The 22442-nt window shown below is 43.7% G+C and overlaps 1 protein-coding gene across 1 annotated transcript in view; it reads left to right on the top strand.

The window, feature by feature from the left end:
- Positions 1-3007: 3007 nt before the first annotated feature.
- The window catches only part of LOC143929789 (uncharacterized), a 73982-nt gene continuing 54547 nt past the window's right edge, over positions 3008-22442 (top strand). The window contains exon 1 of the mRNA XM_077453766.1: positions 3008-3168. The gene's annotated coding sequence lies outside the window, so the exon portion shown is untranslated. The remainder of the gene's footprint in view (positions 3169-22442) is intronic.

Below are 22442 nucleotides of genomic sequence, written 5' to 3' on the forward strand. Positions count from 1 at the left end.
GGGCCAGTTCACACAATAGAAACACAGTCCGGATGCTTTTCTGCGTGTGTATTTTTGATGCCTTCTGATGCATTCCCCCCTTTTTTCTTCAGCTTAAAAAAGGACATGTGTTCCAGTGTGTTTAGGAGCATTATGTGTGTGTTTTTATGTGCTTTATCATGTTCCAGTACAGTTCAGTGCAGATAAAAATGCAGCATGTTCTAAGTTTTTTTGGGCATTAGAACTGCTTCCATGCGTTTTTGATGCAGAAAAAAAAACGCACTGGACTGCATGTGGTGTGAACTGGCCCTAAACAGGGATATGTGCGTTCCAGTGTGCTTCTGATGCGTTTTACCAGGTTCCAGTACAGTCCAGTGCAGAAAAAATGCAGCATGTTCTAATTCTTTTTCTGGAACTAGAACGCACTGGAATTGACCGCACTGGTGTGAACTATGCCATTGTAAACCATATAACCTACTTTCCGTGCCTCTTTGATGCAGAAAAATACGCACTGGACTACATGTGGTGTGAACTGGCCCCCATACATGCTGGGTAATAAGCACCCAGAAAATGCACTGAAACGCGACATAAACACATATGCGTTTTTACTGCGCTTTTGCAGCAGAGCACTACGAAGGCAGCCTTAGGCCTGAAATCACACTGACTTGCAATAAAATGCATAGCTTATTTTTAGCGGCGTTTTACCGCCGGATTTGCGGCACATTTCGGCCACTAGCGGGGAGCTTTTACCCCCGCTAGCAGCCGAGAAAGGGTTAAAACCTTTACTAAAAATAGCGGCGTTTTGCCTGCGGTATTACAGCGCTGTCCCATTGATTTCAATGGGGAGCAGTAAACACACCGCTCCAAAGAAGCTGCTGGCAGGACTTTTCCCTGACGTTCTGCCAGCGCACCTCGGGCTTTCACACTACAGACAATGGTGCAGCTTTTTTTAGGGCGGATTGCAGGCGCTATTTTTTTCTAACGATATAGCGCCTGCAAAACGCCCTGGTGTGAAAGGGGTCTAATTGTCCTTGCATTACCAGCATTTTACAGCTGAGCAAAAAATATGCACTAGTGCAAATTAGCCCTGAAACGCACCACACCTACAGCGCATTGGTGTGAAGCGTTCTATATGATTAATAGGCTCCATTCGCACCAATGCGTTTTTTCATGCTTTTTGCAGAAACGCCGGACATTATTTTAACATGGGTCCCTACGGAATACGTTCACATCAATGCATTTTTGTGCCTCTACATTTTTGGAACAAGTAAGGGACTTTTTTAACCTCTGTTCACATCAGCGCGATATGACAGGTCAAAATGCATGTCAAATCGCAGCCAATTTCCGGCAATGGGAACGTCCCAATCAGTGCGCCACCGACTTTGTAGCGCTGCACCGATTTCCAAAAGTAGTTCCTGCACTACTTTTGGCGACTTTAATAGACATCTGTGCATAAACCCGCACAGTTGCCCCCAAAGTTGAACTGAAATGCGGAATTGAAATTGTGTGAGTTCAGAGGAAGTCGCACAATTTGAAAGCCACGTTCAATGTCAACAAGAGCTTTAATGCAAACTGGTGCTTTTTTTTCGTGTTTTTTGGTTCAATAGACTTCAATGGAGAAGATGCAGGAAAGAATGTAGTGTGTTTTTACTAAAATTTCGCCACAATTTGCATTTTTCAATCCGCCCAAAAAAAAAAAAAACAAACAAAAAAAAAGCAGAAAACACAAATGTGGCAAAATCGCGGCCAACTCACGGTAAAAAAAAAAAAAAAAAAAAAAGCAGAAAGCACAGCAACAAGCACTGCAGAAACGCTCAAAAGCAACATGCCTTGATGTAAATCGAGCCTAAAGGGATATGTTTTTCATGCCCGTTTATTTTACTTTTTAAACACCAAAGTGCATGAAAAACTGATCAGTGTGACCGGGGGGCTAAATTGTGCGAATTATTCTCTTTTCCTGGGTCAGTTGGAAAGGGCCGTGCTTCTGTCTATGGTGTGCAGCCTCATGCATTGTGCAGGGACAGGCCTAGCTTGTTCCTGGCAACCCCCCTGTCCTGCCTGTCCCAGCCTGCCTTGTGAGTGACGTGTGAGCCGAGTAGGTGTGTCCTCACCTGCCTCCCCTCCTCCACCTGTCTCTCCCATTCTGCTCGTGTCTTCCTGAATGTACTCTGCCCCTCTCCTCTCTCACCTGGCCTGATCCACTTACAGGAAATTCCTGCCTCCCTCCTGGGGATCACACTGCGACTGTCAAATCCCATCGCTGACTTTTGTCCCCTCCACCGAAAAGGATGAGACCGGCGGACCCCCCTCTAAATCTCTGCAGCAAACAGGTAAATAAAAAAGCTGCCATGTGGCCGAATCTTACCTGAGAGCCCCTCACTCCAAAGCTGAGATCCCCTCACTCCAAAGCTGAGATCCCCTCACGCCAAAAGCTGAGATCCCCTCACGCCAAAAGCTGAGATCCCCTCACGCCAAAAGCTGAGATCCCCTCACGCCAAAAGCTGAGATCCCCTCACGCCAAAAGCTGAGATCCCCTCACGCCAAAAGCTGAGATCCCATCACGCCAAAAGCTGAGATCCCCTCACGCCAAAAGCTGAGATCCCCTCACGCCAAAAGCTGAGATCCCCTCACGCCAAAAGCTGAGATCCCCTCACGCCAAAGCTGAGACCCCCCTCACTCCAAAGCTGAGACCCCCCTCACTCCAAAGCTGAGACCCCCCTCACTCCAAAGCTGAGACCCCCCTCACTCCAAAGCTGCGTCCTCCCAACCGGCAGCCTTCTCACACGGGACACCCAACAACTTCCAAAAATCTCAGTTTGATCGGTGACATTTTTACATTTTTTATTTGCATACTTTGTAGAGCAGGTCAGCCCCGGGGGGGAGAGAGCTACGCCTTCCTGAGTCCAAACACAAACAACTCATGAGACATAAAGTTGATCGATAACTTTGCTATAATGTTTAACAACGTGTCGCGGTCTGCAGGTTGGGAATCTGCTGGGGTAGGCGCAAGGGGTGCTGGTTTATTGTCGCCACGTTAAAATGTGGGGGAGAAAAATCAGTTTTGTGCGTCCTGTTTGGAATTAGGATTCAGAGTGACTGATGGTTAGACCGGAAACCTGGATCGTAGAGTAAAGGGTTAACCTGCGCAATAGGATGCGGGAACATGGCTTTGATCTTGGCAGAGTTCAGGTGTGCCACAAAAAGTTCTTTAAGTACCTTTTTTATCATATGGCTAATCCTGCATGTCCATCCATTTTGATGTGCTAAATATATATATTTTTTTTGTTATATAATATATATATATATATATATATATATATATAATGTATGTGTATATAATAAAAACTTTTTTAGTTATAGTTAATATTTTGTTATATTTACAGTGTGTTTTATGTTTTTGTTTATGTTTTGTTTAATTGTTTTTTTTATATATATATATATTGATCTTTTGTTATTTTGGGTTATTTACAGCATGTTTTTTGTTATTTTCTTTTTTATATTTAAAGTTCTTTTATAGGTTAATCTTTGTTTATTTTTTGTTATTTATTTGGGGTACTTGTATAGCGCTGTCAATTTACGCAGCGCTTTACATATACATTTGCATCGGTTCCTAACTCACATTCATATACTAGGGCCAATTAACCTACCAGCATGTCTTTGGGGTGTAGGAGGAAACCAGAGTACCCAGAGGAAACCCACTCAGGCACAGGGAGAACATGCAAACTCCTGGGAAGTGGCAGTGTCATGGTTGGTATTGGAACCAGCGGCCCTTTTTACTGCTATGTGAAAGTGCTACAACCACTACACCACTGTGCTGCCCTGATACAGTGTTTTTTTTTATTAGTGTGTGTGTGTGTGTGTGTGTGTATGTGTATATATATATATATATATATGTGTGTCAAATTTATGTTAGATTTATATATATGTATTGGTTGATCTTTGCTATATTGAAAAAATTTAGTTATTTACAGTATGGTTTGTTATTTTTTTTGTTGCACCTTTTCTGTTTTTATATTTAATTGTTACAAAGCGTTTTGTGTCTAGCTGGCAGTGGTTCTGCTGAACGTTCATCTTGCCAAGTTGGCATGATTCAGGCCCTTGTCTGAAACTTCTAAGGGTGTGGGAGATGGTGGAACGTTACCTGTGAATTGGATGATTAACTTTGTGCTGTAATTCGTTTCCTCTGAATTCTCTAGATTGGCCTGTTCAGAGGGTTATGCCCCAGAATAGGAGATGCCCCCCATGGCTTTGATGTAGGTGTAGATCAGGTGGGCCCAGTCTTCAGGTTCCGTTTTGTCATGGGAATCCTGTTTGGCCAAGTGTTGCTGTGCTATTTTTACTTTGTTGTTTCTCTTTTATATTTTTAAGGTTATTGTTACAAAGTATTTGTGTCTAGGAGTTGTGGGAGTTTTGCTGCTTGATGATCTTGACAAGTTGGCATGATGAAAGCCTTTGTCTGTAGCTCTTCGGGCCAGTTCATAGCAGAATGGGAAACCAGAGTTCCATCAGAGTTTCCTGCATCACGTTGAAAATGCACTTCAGTTGCGCTCTGCAGCGGGTGTCAATGTTAAGTTGATGTCATAAATGGCTAGTGGTTGTTGTCGTGGGGGGGTTGAAGAAGCATTCCCCGCCGTTGTTGTCGTGGGAGAAGCATGCCCTGCTGTTGTTGTCGTGGGGGGGGGAGAAGCATGCCCTGCCGTTGTTGTCGTGGGGGGGGGGAGAAGCATGCCCTGCCGTTGTTGTCGTGGGGGGGGGGAGAAGCATGCCCTGCCGTTGTTGTCGTGGGGGGGGGGGAGAAGCATGCCCTGCCGTTGTTGTCGTGGGGGGGGGGAGAAGCATGCCCTGCCGTTGTTGTCGTGGGGGGGGGGAAAGCATGCCCTGCCGTTGTCGTGGGGGGGGAAGCATGCCCCGCCGTTGTTGTCGTGGGGGGGGGAAGCATGCCCCGCCGTTGTTGTCGTGGGGGGGGGAAGCATGCCCCGCCGTTGTTGTCATGGGGGGGGGGAGCATGCCCCGCCGTTGTTGTCGTGGGGGGGGGGAGAAGCATGCCCTGCCGTTGTTGTCGTGGGGGGGGGGAGAAGCATGCCCTGCCGTTGTTGTCGTGGGGGGGGGAGAAGCATGCCCTGCCGTTGTTGTCGTGGGGGGGGGAGAAGCATGCCCTGCCGTTGTTGTCGTGGGGGGGGGGAGAAGCATGCAGTGCTGTTGTTGTCGTGGGGGGGGGGGGGGGAGAAGCATGCCCTGCCGTTGTTGTCGTGGGGGGGGGGAGAAGCATGCCCTGCCGTTGTTGTCGTGGGGGGGGGGAGAAGCATGCCCCGCCGTTGTTGTCGTGGGGGGGGGGGGAGAAGCATGCCCCGCCGTTGTTGTCGTGGGGGGGGAGGAGAAGCATGCCCCGCCGTTGTTGTCGTGGGGGGTGGAGGAAGCATGCCCCGCCGTTGTTGTCGTGGGGGGTGGAGGAAGTATGCCCCGCCGTTGTTGTCGTGGGGGGTGGAGGAAGCATGCCTCGCCGTTGTTGTCGTGGGGGGTGGAGGAAGCATGCCCCGCCGTTGTTGTCGTGGGGGGTGGAGGAAGCATGCCCCGCCGTTGTTGTCGTGGGGGGTGGAGGAAGCATGCCCCGCCGTTGTTGACGTGGGGGGTGGAGGAAGCATGCCCCGCCGTTGTTGTCGTGGGGGGTGGAGGAAGCATGCCCCGCCGTTGTTGACGTGGGGGGTGGAGGAAGCATGCCCCGCCGTTGTTGACGTGGGGGGTGGAGGAAGCATGCCCCGCCGTTGTTGACGTGGGGGGTGGAGGAAGCATGCCCCGCCGTTGTTGTCGTGGGGGGTGGAGGAAGCATGCCCCACCGTTGTTGTCGTGGGGGGGGAGGAATCATGCCCCGCCGGTGTCGGGACTAGTCTGATCATAGGAGAACACACTGAGTTCCCAGCATGGCTAGAGAACTGACTACTAAGTACTCTCGTGCTTAGTGTGGTCAGTTTTTATGGGGAACCAGATTGACTGGCAGGAACACCAGGGATTTCACATAAAGTAAGCAATAAAAAGAGAACAAGAGACATTCACATAAAAGTACATGGTACAGCAGGCACATATCAGCAATGTGAAGTGTTAGGGTAACAAACGCTCGTTTCTGCTTGCGCTTCTACTACGCCCAAGTGTAAACAGGGCCTGAGAGCGGTTCAGACCGAAAAAAAAAAAAAAAATGTAGGCGCTCATTCACGGCATAATGTTCCCACAACACATGGAGGGTGATTTACTAAAGCTGATGCACACAGAAGCTGCAGTTAAGAGCTGATTGGCTTCCCTACACAGCTGCACCAGGTCCTTTGCACTCCAGCATTGGTAAATCACCAACTTGCCAAGATAACCTCAGACATGAAATAAGAACAAAGCATATCCCTCTATAGTGTGTACTTGTCTCAGTCCAGAGCACTAAATGTAATGTCTGTCTGCTGCCTCCTTCCTCTGCTATCAGCATGAGTCACTTCTGACAAGTTTTCCTGACACCAAGAGACAAAGGTGACAGGGGAGGGATCTCCAGCACACAACCTGTGACTGGGTATCTAGAGGAGAACAATAAATTGGTGAATTGATAGCTCTGTTCCAGGGTGCTGTGTGAAGGGGGTGTGTCCCTTCCCTCCAATCAGCTCTCGGAGCTCTCCTCACTGAGCTCTGCAGAGTGTAAATTCAGCTCTCAGCTCCTGGTTTTCTGATGGCTCAGAGAAGACTACTGATAATCGGGTACAACTTATGTAGGAGGATTGGTTTAGTCTCTGTGTATTACTGAAGCCAGTCACTTCACTGGGTATATGGAAGAATTTACAAGCACTTTAATTGCACCACAAAACACGCATTTACAGCTCCATATGCTCTGTGTGTTGCTAAAAAAAAAAAAAAAAAAGTTGTGCTGGAGTTTTTTTTTTTTGGTACATGTGCGGCTCAATGATTTTAAAGAGTCTACCCAGCGCATCACACAAAAATGCCTAGGACAGCGCACTGCGTTATGAAGTTAAAGGGCTCCTTTCCTGGGTGAACATGTACATGTCGCAGTACGGGGGGGCCGGGACACAGACCTGGAGAGAGCGTTCTGTAAATGAGTGTCAGGATTCCTTATCGCTTCCCTCGTTGTGGGTCATCAGAGCTCAGAGTACATTACAAACAAAGCAAAGACTGACAGCCGGGCAACAAACATTCTCATAGTCAACAGAACAGACGTAGAGAGTAAAGCTAGCAGGGGAGACTCGTGTTCCTGTGATAAGTGCCTAAATCTGGACATATGCTATCACTTTAAGACCAGGCCTTCTACTGGCACTTGTTGCTCACAATCGGTATTTTTTGCTAGAAAACTACAACGAACCCATAAACTATTATATATATATATATATATATATATATATATATATATATATATATATATATATATATATTATATAATTTTTTTTTTTTTATTATTATTATTTTTAGCAGAGACCCTAGGGCAGTGATGGCGAATCTTGGCACCCCAGATGTTTTGGAACTACATTTCCCATGATGCTCCAATATGCTGCAGAGTGCGTGAGCATCACTGCCCTAGGGAATAAAATGGTCATTGCAGTTTTTTTTATCTCACACGGTATGTGGGCAGCAGCTTTTCAAACTCAATTTTTGGGGGAAAAATACACTTTAATTAATTTTATTGCAAAAAAACTCAATATAATACCCGATTTTTTGGTAAAATATAACACAATATACACATTTGGGCCCCTTTCACACAGGCTGACCGATTGGGTCCGCCTGTCGATTTTTTTTTTATTTTTTTAGGCGGACCTGATCAAACCCTGCATTGTCCTTCCTATGAAGCAGTGGATGCCAGCGGTGACATGTCCACTGACATCCATCGACATCCACCTCTATACGATCCTGTTCGCCAAATCTCGATGGATGGTGACCCTGTTTTCCATTCCTCTGGCGGATCGGCTGAAAGTGGATAGGCGGTGTGTTTTCATCCGATTTTCCAAGAGAGGAGCGCGGGACCTGTCATCCGTTGGCTCAGCGGAGTCCGTCAAACAAATCTGGCCCGCGTAAAAGGGGCCTTTTTGGGGAATTATTTTTTTATTTTTAATTAAAAACATGTAGTAAAATACATTGTGGCCAAAATTTATGTAGAAATTTCGATTTTTTTTTTTTTTTTTTTTTTTAATTTAACATTTTTTTTATTGGATATGTTTTATTGCAGAGTAAAAAATATTGTATTTATTATTTTTTTTTAAATTTTGATCTTTTTTTTGTTTATATCACAAAAAATAAAAAACACGGAGGTGATCAAAAATCACCAAAGAAAGCTCTATTTGTGGGGGGAAAAAAATGATATAAATTTTATTTGGGTACAGTGTTCCATGACCACGCAATAACCAGTTATGAAGGGGGGTAAATCTTCTGGAGCTGAAGTGGTTATACAAAAACGGTACAATCAGGTTGTATATTTTAAGCTGGCCATACACTAGAAGAATTTAATGCTAATGCCGCGTACACACGACCCGAACTTTCCGGCAGAAAAGGTCCGACAGAATCCTTTCGTCGGATATTGCGATCGTGTGTGGGCTTCATCAGACTTTTTTCTTCAAAAATTCAGACGGACTTAGAAATAGATCAAATCTCTCCAACGGACTCAATTTCTATCGGGAAAACCGTTCATCTGTATGCTGGTCCGACGGACCAAATACGAGGCAAGGGCAGCTATTGGCTACTGGCTATTGAACTTCCTTTTCTAGTCCCGTCGTACCTCATCACATTAAAAACAAATGGACTTTGGTCCGTTCGTGTGTGGGAAAGTCCATTCATTCGGAAGTCCATCGTAACTCAGTTGAAAGTCCGTCGGGAAGACCGTCTGACCTTTTCTGCCGGAAAGTCCAGTCGTGTGTACGCGGCATTAATGTTTGTTTCAGGAATGTTTGTTCAGTTTTCAAACTGTTAGTTGGGTCAGATGGTCATTCACTGTTATATTGCATAGTAGTGATACAAGCGGGTTTAGCCTGCATAGTTTTCTTGGGGCGGAGAGGCTCTCGGCCCTCCAAGCCAGCCAGCTAACCAAAGCCCCCCCCACGGTGCTCGCTTGATCAATCGCTGCTTACCCCCCGTTGCTTGATCACCGCATTGTTTGCTTACCTGACCCCCTGCCAGACCTGCACTTAGCCCATCCAGGCTGTGGCTTCGGTAGCTCTGCTCGCCCGAGTTTTGGCGGTCGCTTCTCCTCTCGGCCAATCAGGACTTGGGACTTGCAACCTATCGGATATTAGGACTCCTGGTCAATCGGGTCTCAGGACCCGCTTCCTGATTGGCCGGGAGGAGAAACCTGAAGACATAGCGAATATTAATACAGAAATCACAGGACTCCCCCCTGACAATTCCTCCATCTGTTGTTCTCTCTAAAAGGATGGCACCATCATCAAATTGCCACATAAAATGTTATGTAAATGTAACACTATAGAAAGTTGTCAGAGACTGCAGACATAATACGGGAGATGGTCAGAGACTGCAGACATAGTACAGGAGATGGTCAGAGACTGCAGACATAGTACGGGAGATGGTCAGAGACTGCAGACATAGTACAGGAGATGGTCAGAGACTGCAGACATAGTACAGGAGATGGTCAGAGACTGCAGACATAGTACAGGAGATGGTCAGAGACTGCAGACATAGTACAGGAGATGGTCAGAGACTGCAGACATAGTACAGGAGATGGTCAGAGACTGCAGACATAGTACAGGAGATGGTCAGAGACTGCAGACATAGTACAGGAGATGGTCAGAGACTGCAGACATAGTACAGGAGATGGTCAGAGACTGCAGACATAGTACAGGAGATGGTCAGAGACTGCAGACATAGTACAGGAGATGGTCAGAGACTGCAGACATAGTACAGGAGATGGTCAGAGACTGCAGACATAGTACAGGAGATGGTCAGAGACTGCAGACATAGTAGAGGAGATGGTCAGAGACTGCAGACATGCTACGGGAGATGGTCAGACTCTGCAGACATGCTACGGGAGATGGTCAGACTCTGCTGACATGCTACGGGAGATGGTCAGACTCTGCAGACATGCTACGGGAGATGGTCAGACTCTGCAGACATGCTACGGGAGATGGTCAGAGACTGCAGACATGCTACGGGAGATGGTCAGAGACTGCAGACATGCTACGGGAGATGGTCAGAGACTGCAGACATGCTACGGGAGATGGTCAGAGACTGCAGACATGCTACGGGAGATGGTCAGAGACTGCAGACATGCTACGGGAGATGGTCAGAGACTGCAGACATAGTACATGATAAGGCTGCACAATAAGTGCCAAAGGCCGCATGTGTCCACAGGGACAGAGATTGGGCATCAGGGCTTTAATAAACACTGAGAGCGAGTTCCCTTCCCCCGTTTTGTACTTTTTTTGTTTGATTGATGGGTCACCTGAGGTGCCTTCCCTTTTTTTTAAAAAAATGTTCTCATCATTATCAGTTGGTTCTCCTCCAGCTTATCACAGTTATGATTGTTTGCAATGTTACCAACAACTAAATCTGATGAAGGTAAACACACCATTTTTATAACTCTTCTGCTTCCAGGGAGCACATGGCTTTCATTATTATATTGGTCCTAAAGTGGAACTTCAATCGCTCCATTTACTATATTTAATCCTTAGCTGCTAGCATCAGTATATAGATAGAAAGGTGTATTATATTTACTTGTCTTAAGCTTTTTTTTTTTTTTTTTTTTTTTACATTTCTTCAGTTACTTCCTGGTTTCAGGCCTAGACAAATTTCATACATCCCAGGAGTCTCAGCTAAGCACACCCTCCTGCCTGTATGCCTGGGATAGATTTCAGGAAGTAAATGCTACATGAATCATCTGCCCTTACTCAAGATGGCCGCAACCAGAAATGCTAGGGAGGTGTTTTTCAAATTTGATTTCTCAGAAAAATAAAGGATGGATGGGGGAGTTTGCTTTGGTTATTAAATATAATTTTTGGTTTGTAGTGCTCATTATAGTTCCAGTGTGACTTTGTGTCTCATAGTCAAAACAGGAAGTGAGAGGAACCATAGCTCCCAACTGTCCTTGATTTCGAGGGACTGTCCCTTATGTGGGAGAAAGTCCCTCTTTCCGCCTCATTTGTCCCTCATTTTGGTCGGATCTATATAGTTGTATATAAAATGCACTTCTTATCTTTCAAAAAGTGTTTCCCAGTGCTAAACCTTTCTTCCAAATTGTTGCATTTGTAAATTTCAAAAGTCAGTGTAAATCAATAGTAGTGGTAAAAAAAAAAAAAGCATTTGTGGGTTTAACTAATATTTTTATTTATTTTTTGTATAATTCTCCTTTAACCACTTCAGCCCCGGAAGATTTTACCCCCTTCATGACCAGGTCATTTTTTGCGATACGGCACTGCATTGCTTTAGCTGACAATTGGGCGGTCGTGTGGCACTGTACCCAAACAAAATGTATGTCCTTTTTTTTTCCCCCCACAAAAAGAGCTTTCTTTTGGTGGTATTTGATCACCTTTTGCAGTTTTTATTTTTTGTGCTATCAGCAAAAAAATATCGACAACTTTGAAAAAAAAAATATATATTTTTTACTTTTTGCTATAAAACATATATCCAATAAAGAAATGTAAAAAATATAATTTCTTCATCAATTTACAGTTGTTTTCATAAGTTTGTATACCCTGGCAGAATTTATGATTTCTTGGCCATTTTTTTAGAATGATGAATGATAACACAAAAACATTTCTTTCACTCGTGGTTAGTGTTTGGCTGAAGCCATTTATTATTTATATTTATATTATTATATATTTATTATTTATATTTTTAAATCTTAATGGCAACAGAAACTACCTAAATGACCCTGATAAAAAGTTTACATACCCTGGTGATTTTTGGCCTGATAACATGCATGCAAGTTGACACAAAGGGGTTTGAATGGCTATTAAAGGTAACCATCCTCACCTGTTATCTGTTTGCTTGTAATTCGTGTGTGTGCATAAAAGGTCAATGAGTTTCTGGACTCCTGACAGACCCTTGCATGTTTCATCCAGTGCTGCACTGACGTTTCTGGATTCTGAGTCATGGGGAAAGCAAAAGAATTGTCAATGGATCTGCAGGAAAAAGGTAGTTGAACTGTATAAAACAGGAAAGGGATAGAAAAAGATATCCAAGGAATTGAGAATGCCAATCAGCAGTGTTCAAACTCTAATCAAGAAGTGGAAAATGAGGGGTTCTGTTAAAACCAAACCACGGTCAGGTAGACCAACTAAAATTTCAGCCACAACTGCCAGGAAAATTGTTCAGAATGCAAAGAAAAACCCACAAATAACTTCAGGTGAAATACAGGATTCTCTGAAAATGTGGTGTGGCTGTTTCAAGGTGCACAATAAGGAGGCACTTGAAGAAAGATGGGCTGCATGGTTGAGTCGCCAGAAGAAAGCCATTACTACACAAATACCACAAAGTATCCCACTTACAATACGCCAAACAGCACAGAGACAAGCCTCAAACCTTCTGGCACAAAGTCATTTGGAGTGATAAGACCAAATTTAGCTTTTTAGCCACAACCATAAACGCTACATTTGGAGAGGAGTCAACAAGGCCTATGATGAAAGGTACACCATTCCTACTGAGAAACATGGAGGTGGATCGCTGATGTTTTGGAGATGTGTGAGCTACAAAGCCACAGGAAATTTGGTCAAAATTGTTGGCAAGATGATTGCAGTAAGTTGTCAAAAATACTGGAGGAATATTTGCATTCATCAGCCAGGAAGCTGCCCATGGGACGTACTTGGATAATCCAACATGACAATGATCCAAAACACAAGGCCAAGTCGATCTGTCATTGGCTACAGCAGAATAAAGTTTCTGGAGTGGCCATCTCAGTCTCCTGACCTCAATATCATTGAGCCACTCTGGGGAGATCTCAAAACGTGCAGTTCATGCAAGACAGCCCAAGAATTTACAGAAACTGGAGGCTTTTTGCCAAGAGGAATGGGCATTTTTACCATCTGAGAAGATAAAGAGCATCATCCACAAATACCATAAAAGACTTCAAGCTGTCATTGATGTTAAAGGGAGCAATACACAGTATTAGGAACTGGGGTATGTAAACTTTTGATCAGGGTAATTTAGGTGGTTATTGTTGCCATTATGATTTAAAAAGGGTAAACAGAGTTGATAATAAATGGCTTCAGCCAAACACTAACCACGAGAGAAAGAAAAGTTTTTCGTGTTGTCGTTCATATTCTCTGAAAAATGGCCAAGAAATCATAAATTCTGACAGGTGGTCAAAGGGTTAAGTGTTTCCCCTTGGGAGTGCTTTCTAACTGTGGGGGGGGGCTTAACTGGAGGAAGAGAGAGATCTGTGTTCCTGATTAGCAGGAAAACAAGATCTCTCTCTTCCTCTCTGCCTTGTTTACCTAGACAGACCGCTATTCTGCCTCTTCAGCGAAGGATCGTCGGGTGCCGGCGGCCATCGTGTGCGCACCTGGGACCCCAATTAGAAAACAACATACAGGTACGTTGTTTTGCACAGCCAGGCTTCCCTGCCACAGTAAATGTGCAGTGGGTGCTCTGGAAGCAATTAAGGGGGCGAGGCAGGGTGTGCGCCCTTTGCCTACGTACTTTTGCTAATAGGTGTCCTTCGTTTCCATCTCAAAAAGTTGGGGGGTATGGGAAATACCTCCAAAGTGAGCAGATTCTTTGCTGTAACCATAACTAGTGTCCCTATTGGAAAAGTTCCCCTCTATGCCTGTACTGGGGTCAACCCAAAATTTTGGATTTTCTTTCACTCTCTGTGATAATGGTAAACAGGACAAATAGCGAGGCTGAATCTCCCTAATGGGCACACACAAACCGCAATAAAATCCTGACAGGGGATCTGATCCCTTTCCATTCTATCAAAAGTAAAAAACAGGGGCGTACATAAGGAGGGAGATATGGGGGTCCAAATTCCACTCCCAGACTGTGCTGGCTGGCAGCTGCTTTAGGGAATTGCAGTGGCATAGCCTGGGTGATATCCTGTGTCTCCTTGCGGCAATGTCATGTAGCACCTGTATGCTGTTCACAGGTTTAATAAGTACCTGCATATAGCTGTATATGTTACCGGCCTCAAAATGTGAATTAAGAGAGCCGATGATTGTAGACGCGATGAGATAAGGTGATCAGCTTGGCGTGGACTGCAAAGAATCACACAAACAGCATGAGATATGACCACTGACTTTATGGCTGGAAGTAGTTTAATTTTTACATAACAATACATCTTTTACATTTTTATAGTCACATGTTTATAACCATTAACAATATATATAATACCGATTTTAACTAAAGTATTTTAAAACGTAGTTACAACAATGATCATTACTAAATTTAATAACATATATATCCCTGTTATTCAGTGTTATAGATAATTATCTTTATCTCTCTGGTACATTTTAAGTGTGCAATAATCATACTATGCATCGCTTTAATACAAATATTATCATGGTGGTACTCTTTTTTAACCACTAGATGGTGCACATTGCATGTTTGTATGATGCAATACATAAGTTTTACATACAATAGTTTTTTTCTATATTAAATAACAGAAAACATGTGCTTCTATAAATCTATGCCATTTTCAAGAAATCAGGTTTAAATATACCTATTTAGAAAGGTTTAGTGTTTATCATAGACATTTGTTCTGACTAATGCAGTATTTTCATGTTCTTATGCACTTTTCACTTGTTTCTGACACATGCTGTTCTAAACTTCTAATTACAGCAAAACTATAGCATAAAATCTGCTGAGACTTTTTCTGCATCTGCTCAAGATGTTTAGGAATCTTTCTATCACAGGTTAATACAGATTAGGAACAATTTAGAGTACATACCTGTAAAGAATCACACAAACAGCATGAGATATGACCACTGACTTTATGGCTGGAAGTAGTTTAATTTCCAGTCACATGGTGTGTGGCCTTATATAGACTCTGTTTGTGTACCTTCTCTGCCATCTACTGGTTATTAATAGAATAGAAGGGACATGTTTAGAAATATAAAAAAAAAATGAATATGTACTTTGCTTTGGGGTGTCTGTTTTGTGACCATATAAACCCCAGTCCGTCACACTTATCCATGCCCTAGGCACAGAAATATGCCTATATTTTTGTCCTACATGGCCACATACACCTGTGTGCATGAGGCCTTTGGGTGCAATGACTGTGACATATGTTACTGTGTAAGCTCAGGTTTTATGTCCCTCTCACTGTTAATACATTTTTGCCACACCTATAATTCACTACCTTTTTGTTCTCCTCTGAATACCCAATCGCAGGCTGTGTGCTGAAGCTTCCTCCCCCGTAACCATTTTTCTTTTGGTGTCAAGAAAATCTTGTCAGAAGTGACTCATGCTGATGGCAGAGGAAGAAAGTAGCAGACAGAAATGACACACGGGCTGCATTGACATTCTCACTTGGGTGCATTGAAATGCAGACAGGATTGAAATCCTCGCAATGTTCATATATCACCCAGAGGGGAATATTGTTTTCTCAACAAAAGTGGAGTTACTCTTTAAACTGCTGGCAAAGCGCTCTGTCCCCATGATAAGGGCCTCATCCCCACAACCCTTTCCCAGTGGTTGTGGGGGTCTTATCGGTATCCTTAAGCCCCCTTCTAATATAGGGGCCCCCATATTACCCCCCCAACACAAATAAGTTTGAGGTACAGTGTATTTTCTTCTCCAAAAAAAAAAAAAAGTAACCTAGCTCCCTAAGCTGTCATTGGGTATGTAAACAAAGGGTAATGGAGGATAGTGGTGACATCATTGCCCAAATCTGCATATATGGCCATATTTAGACAATGATGTAAGTCTCCATTCCTTGTCCAACTGCTTATTGTATGTAAACCGGGGATTCCCATGTAGGGGAATAAGCCGGGTGATGTCAGTGGTTGGTAAGGACTCAGAAGGAGCAAGCAGCCACTGCTTTGTTAACCCCTTCCTGCCTGCACTATAGTGAAATGACAGCTACAGCGCAGACTTACTCTGTCGGGAGGGAGTCTATTGATGTCCTCCCATTATCGCACTTCCCGCGGCATGCGGGCAGGGTGCTCTGTGATTTCAGAGTCCTCTCAATCAATCCAATCACATTAGCCCTTTACCACGTGTACAGCTGTGTCCAATGACAGCTGATCATGGATGTTATCGCAAGCCGGTTATTTGCTTTTCTTTCCTCATGCTGACAGTGTGAGGAGAGGAGAGCCGATAACCGGTTTGTGTTAAAGGGACATCTACACTGATAATCAGGGCACTAATTATATATGCCTTGACTATTAGTGCAGTCCCAACAGTGCCCACCAGCGCTGCCAATCTGCGCCAGCTCATCGGTGCGACCTATCAGTACTGCCTCATCAGTGAAAATGAAAAATTACCTGTTTTCAAAATTTTATAACAAACTATTAACATTTTTTTTGTTTGTTTGTTTCGCAAAAAATAAAAATACCACCAAAAGAAAGCTCTATTTGTGTGAAAAAAATGATAAAATATTAATTTGAGTACAGTGTTGCATGGCAACACAATTATCATTCAAAGTGTGACAGCACTGAAAGCTGAAAATTGGCCTGGGCAGGAAGGGGGTAAAAGTGCCCGGTATTTGAAGTGGTTAACAACCAGTGACATCATTGCCCAAATATGTCCACATGGGCATATTTGGGCAATGATCTAACCCATTCCATTCTCCGCCGTTTTGCCTATGTGGCTGATGATTCCTGGCCATGTAAGTGAATGGATGATGTCAGGGGTTGGCTGCAGTAGGTGCAAGCAGACCATACTTCCTTAAAGCGGAGTTCCACCCAAAAATGCAACTTCTGCTTTAAGCACTCCTCGTCCCCTTACATGGCACATTTGACATGTAATTTTTTTTTTGGGGGGGGGGGGAGTGGGGGCTTCAATAGGAGGGGGACTTCCTGTCCCACTTCCTCCTTCCGCCCAGGGACCGCCTAGGCGACTCCTCCTTTCGCCTTAGGTGGCCCCTCCCCCTAAGCGATCTCCTGGGACACGAGACAGGTCCCAGGAGATCGCCTGTCCACTCCGGGAGCGCAGCGCGACTCGCACATGCGCCGTGCGTGCCCGGCCGTTAAGGGCGAAAGCTGTCACGGCCGGGTGCCCAGAGTGGCAATGGAGGTGCCGGCGGAGAGGAAGGGGAGAGGAGTGACACCCCGTTTGGCCACATCGCTGGACCGTGGAACAGGTAAGTGTCTGTTTATTAAAAGTCAGCAACTATACTTTTTGTAGCTGCTGACTTTTAATAAACATAGCCTGGAACTCCCCTTTAACAGCTATTGACAGCTTGGATAGTGGTGACATTGTTGCTCAAATATGACCGTCGGGATATATTACGACAACGATATAACCCTTTCCATTCCCCCCATTTGCTTATTTAACCAGAGATTCCCAGCCATGTAAGTGAATGGGCCGGGTGACATCTGTGGTTGGTAAGGGCACATCGGGTGCAAGTAGCCGCTTCTTCCTTAGCAACCATTGTCAGCCAGAAGTAGTCACATTCACAGTAAACGGGCTGAACACTAATGCCCCGTACACAAGATGCACCTTTTTCTGCGGCCCACAGAGAAATCGCATGGTCAATTTGACCATATGATTTTACTGCAGTTCCTGCACTCGCACACGGACTGTGATTTTTAAACGCGTGTGGGGTGGCATTCAGAATGAATGGCAGCCCCACCCGCTTCGTAGATCAGCACGTTTTCACTGCAGGTGATTGCGGGTACAGGATTCGCTGCGATTGTGTCTACCAAGCCTAAGGCCCTGTTCACATATGAGTTCTGGGACTGCACGCAGAAATGTGCGAAAAGCACGCCTTATTTCTTTTGCCCCATACACACGGTTGGACATTCCTACGACAAAATCCGGCTGATTTTATTCCAACGGATTTTGGCCCAAACTTGTCTTGCATACACACGGTCGCACAAAGTTGGAAAATCCAATCCTTCAGAACGAGGTTATGTACAACCCGTAAGACGTGATGATAAAGAGGCCAGTAGCCAATAGCTTTTGTATTGTAATTATTCTGAGCATGTGCGTCGGAATTGTCTACACACGATCACAATTTAAAGCCCCATACACGCTATCAGATTTTCTGCTGATTTTTTTCCTTCAGATTTACCAAAACCATATAATATGAGGTCACACCTTAGGAGTTTCAATGTTTATGCAATCAGGCAGGCCCTTGCACTACATGGTTTTGGTAAATCTGAAGACAAAAATCAGCAGAAAATCTGATAGTGTGTATGGGGCTTTAGTGATCGGAAAATTTTAGAACAAGATCTCAAACTTTGTATGTCGGAAATTCCGACGGAAAAAGTCAGATGGAGCCCACACACGATCGGAATTTCCGGCAACACAGTCCGATCGCACGTTTTCCGTCGGAAAGGCCGACCGTGTGTACATGGCATTAATGGCACCCCAACCAGCGGCTAACAGATGCCCAGGGATCACCGCACAAAAAAGGTGCAAGAGCTACTTTGCCACGTTTGTAGTGTGTAGGTCAGTCGATTCAAGTGAACAAGCTGCCCTGCGCTTTTTGTGCGACAAGTGCGCAAAAAAAATATATAACGCACAGGTGTAAAGGGGGGCCTAAGCTCATCTCTAATAAAGGAGGAGACATGCAAGTGGAAATAAAATTGCAGCAGAGAAAGATCAGGTCCCCTTCGTTGCTAGACAGGTCTGTGCTGTGTGGCAGAGCTGTGTAGATCTCAGGCATGGATGGACAGCAATACAAATCCTTTGGCAGATAAAAATCTTCTGTATATTTCTTCATTGTTAGCCATTCAGCTTAATTTATGTTGCTGTATTACATGCATTGAGCTCTTTGTAATGTAAGAAGCTGAGCTTTATGCTGTGCTGCCTCTAATGAATGCAGATGTCATTCAGCCGTCCTCTCCTATCCGGCTATAGAAAGAGTCCAAACATGTCAACATGCCGAGCACAGGAACAGGGCGTGTGGTCTCAGGACGGGAGGAGGATTGCTAATCATAGCTTAACAATGCACGCCGCTACTTGGGCGGACGGAATCCCGGCTGCTCAGGTGCTGAACGAGTTAACCTTGAATTCTCGCTCCGAGACTTCCTGCGCTCCTTCAGATTATTCGCTCCGACAGATGTAACTTTGCACCGACTTTGTTTCTTCGCAGCCGAGTGTCGGAGCGAGAATCGTCGGGCCTGATATAGCGGTCGTCACTTTAAAATAATTTCCAGGGACACCCCTCCGCCGACACAGTGCTCCATAGCCATGATGTCTTAACGCACTGCAGTCCTATACTGGGTATGCTGGCTACACTGAAATTTTGCATTTTAAACATGATTTATTAAGCTTTTTTTTTTTTTTTTATTTATTTTGTATTCCTTGGTTCCTCCTTCCCTTTCTGTTAGACATGTGCAAAATGAAAAAAATAGTTTCAATTCGATTTGTTATTTACATAAATTTGTTTCGTTAAAGTCCTTTAATTCGCTTTCGGAATTCGTTTCGTATATTAGTTTTTGAATCAATTCGAATTTTTCAAATTTGAATCGAATTCTATTCAAAATTCAAATTTTGGAAGATGATTATATTTCTTCTATTCCATTCTATTCTATTTTTTTTTCTATTCTGTTCTTTTCTATTATAGTCTACTCTATTCTATATTCTGCTCCTTGCTATTCAAATATGAATTTTTTCCTTTTCCTTTTCTATTCTATTTTGTTCTGTTTTACTTTTTTTTTTTTTTATATTCGGTCCTTTTTTTATTTTCTTTTATTACATTTTTTTCTATTCTTTTATTTTTTATTCTGTTCTGTTTTATTCTTCTCTATTCTATTCCTTTATTTTCTATTCTATTTTTTTAGAATAAAATAGAATATTAAATTCGATTAGACAAGTATTTGAATTTCGTCTGAAATTTTGAATCATTATTTCAGATTTGTTTAAATTCATCACTATTGTAATTCGGATACATCTGAATTTCCTAATAGCGAAAAATTTCAATTTTGGAACGAAACAAACCACATCTACTTTCTCAGCTTCTCTATGCAATGCAGGCAGATCATGGCCGGTGGGAGGAGCCGGCAGGGTGCTGTACATAGCTCTGAAAACATCATAGCCCCCTGTCTCTGTACTCCTCTGAAGAATCCTGATGCAGGTAATGGGAGGAGTTATGCAAATATCAAAATGCCTTGATGGGTGGGTATCGGTCTACAGGATTAGGCGTTTCCTAGGTGGGCAGCTTTTGCATGTAGGACAGTTTAGGTAACGCCCACTTGTGATGCTGAGCCTCCATGATTGCAAGAACTGAAATTCAATGAATGAAAGGGGTCAGTTGGGGAGGAAAGAGCTAGTTAATGCTGGATGTTCTCCAGGTGGTCTCTGTCTGCACATTATGAGAAGCTTACAGTGTGCAGTAAAATCAGACTAATGCATTTCAGTCCAGGAGAGGAGTCGGTACAGCTGTGCAAGACTGAAGGAAAGTTGGAAATTTGTATCCATATCGGAAATTATTTTTGTGTTGGTTTTGGATAAAATGGGGAACAGTTAGAACCCCTGTCATGTTCTACCATTTCTTTTTTTGGCTTTCTGTGTCTTGTTGGGGAAGATTTACCTTCACTTCCTGTCCTGGTGACAACATTGTGACTCAATAATGTTAGGATTAAACTCCAATGGGAACACAGACTTATGAAGGGTCTATCCATCCCCATCCTAAGAATATAAAGTATATTAAATGGCCATTGTGTCCCTGTTAGATTTCTTTTCTTGTGTCCCTGTTAGATTTCTTTTCTTGTGTCCCTGTTAGATTTCTTTTCTTGTGTCCCTGTTGGATTTCTTTTCTTGTGTCCCTGTTAGATTTCTTTTCTTGTGTCCCTGTTAGATTTCTTTCCTTTTGTCCCTGTTAGATTTCTTTCCTTGTGTCCGTGTTAGATAGATTTCTTGCCCTGATAACATCAATGTGACAGGAAGACTAGAAAAACCTCCATTGGCGACACAGATGACAATTTAAAAAAACAAAAATGGTGCTTGTAGTCTTCCGCAGTCTACAACTAAGTGTTTTATTGTCAATGTGTCCTCTTAGAGGGGTCTCCACTACTTCCTGTCCTAGTGACAATGTTGTCACTAGGACAGGATTAAGGAAACATCTGCAGAATGGAGTCAAAGACTAAGAAAAAGGGGGAAAAAAAAGATTAAAAATTTGGCTAGAAATACACTTTAGTTAAGTTACAAAGTATTAGGTTAGGTTCACATCTTTGCATGTCAAAAATGCGTGCAAAATCATGTGCTTTCCAGACAACGCACAGAAATGCACTGCTGTTTAGGGATACACAGCGGTGCCATTCATTTGTTTTAAATAAAAAATAATTTAATTGTATTAAATGTTAACCTCTTCGCTCCACGCCTCCCAGCTCTTTAAGAGGTTTAAGATGTCGGGAAGCGGGGCGTGGCTTAAGATCATGTGATTGGCTGTCACAGTGGTCACATGATCCTAAAACTCCCTGCGCCAATGCGCCTGCACTCGGTTGGAGCACCTTAATGGTGCAGAGATTGGGAACTTTCAGTCAGACTCTGGTCACTGTCGGGAGCATGCTCTCGGCGCAGTGCTATTGATCGCACTTGATGCAAATATGTGGCCTTCCTGCATGCCCAAGCTAAGGGCACGCAGGCAGTAAATGCCATGTAAATCATCTGCCCTTACTCAAGATGGCCGCAGCTAGAAATGGAGGGGGGGGTCATTTTTTTTTGAAGACATGGATGGATGGGGGAGTTTGCTTTGAATATTAAAAATGAATTGTGTTTTTGGTGCTCAGATACAGTGAAGATCCACTTTAATGATGTCTTACAAGGCTGCTAATACTTCAATAGCAAACGTTTTTCCCTTATGGCACAGTGTGTTAGCGCGTCATGTTTAAGGGAAACCATGTAAACAGAATGGGCTGCCAATGCACACTAGCAAGTCCAAAATCACACAAAATCTTTTATTTTTATTTTTTTTGGGTGTGTGTATGTTATGCAACGCATGTATGGTGGTTTTGTGCATTGGGGTGCCATCCTGAATGACTAGCAAATGCAATGCAGCAAAGCATGTTACATGTATTCCCGCAACGCGTAAATGCATATGGACCCTTGGTATGTTGAACTTTTGATGAGTAGCATCTCTTGCTATGGTTTATCTTCCTGTCCAAATAAAGATTCAATTAGAACTAAAGGCAAAACTTTCTTTCATTTTGAATAGAGTGCGGAAGGGTTATATCCCCGGTCAGATTTCATTTTTATTTTTTTGCCATATGTGTCCCATTGGAGAGATTTTCCTTTCACTTCCTATCCCATAGCCAAACAGGAAGTGTGAGGAAGTCTCTGCAAATTAAGGGAGTTCCTTGGGGGCCACCCAGGTCACCAAAACTAGTGTCCCCATTGGCAGTTTCCCCCTCTATTACTTTTATTCCCTGCGTTGC

The sequence above is a fragment of the Lithobates pipiens genome, unplaced genomic scaffold (assembly GCF_037356315.1).
Source record: "Lithobates pipiens isolate NorthernLeopardFrog02 unplaced genomic scaffold, aLitPip1_a1.2 Scaffold_25, whole genome shotgun sequence".
NCBI classification, from domain to species: Eukaryota; Metazoa; Chordata; class Amphibia; order Anura; family Ranidae; genus Lithobates; species Lithobates pipiens.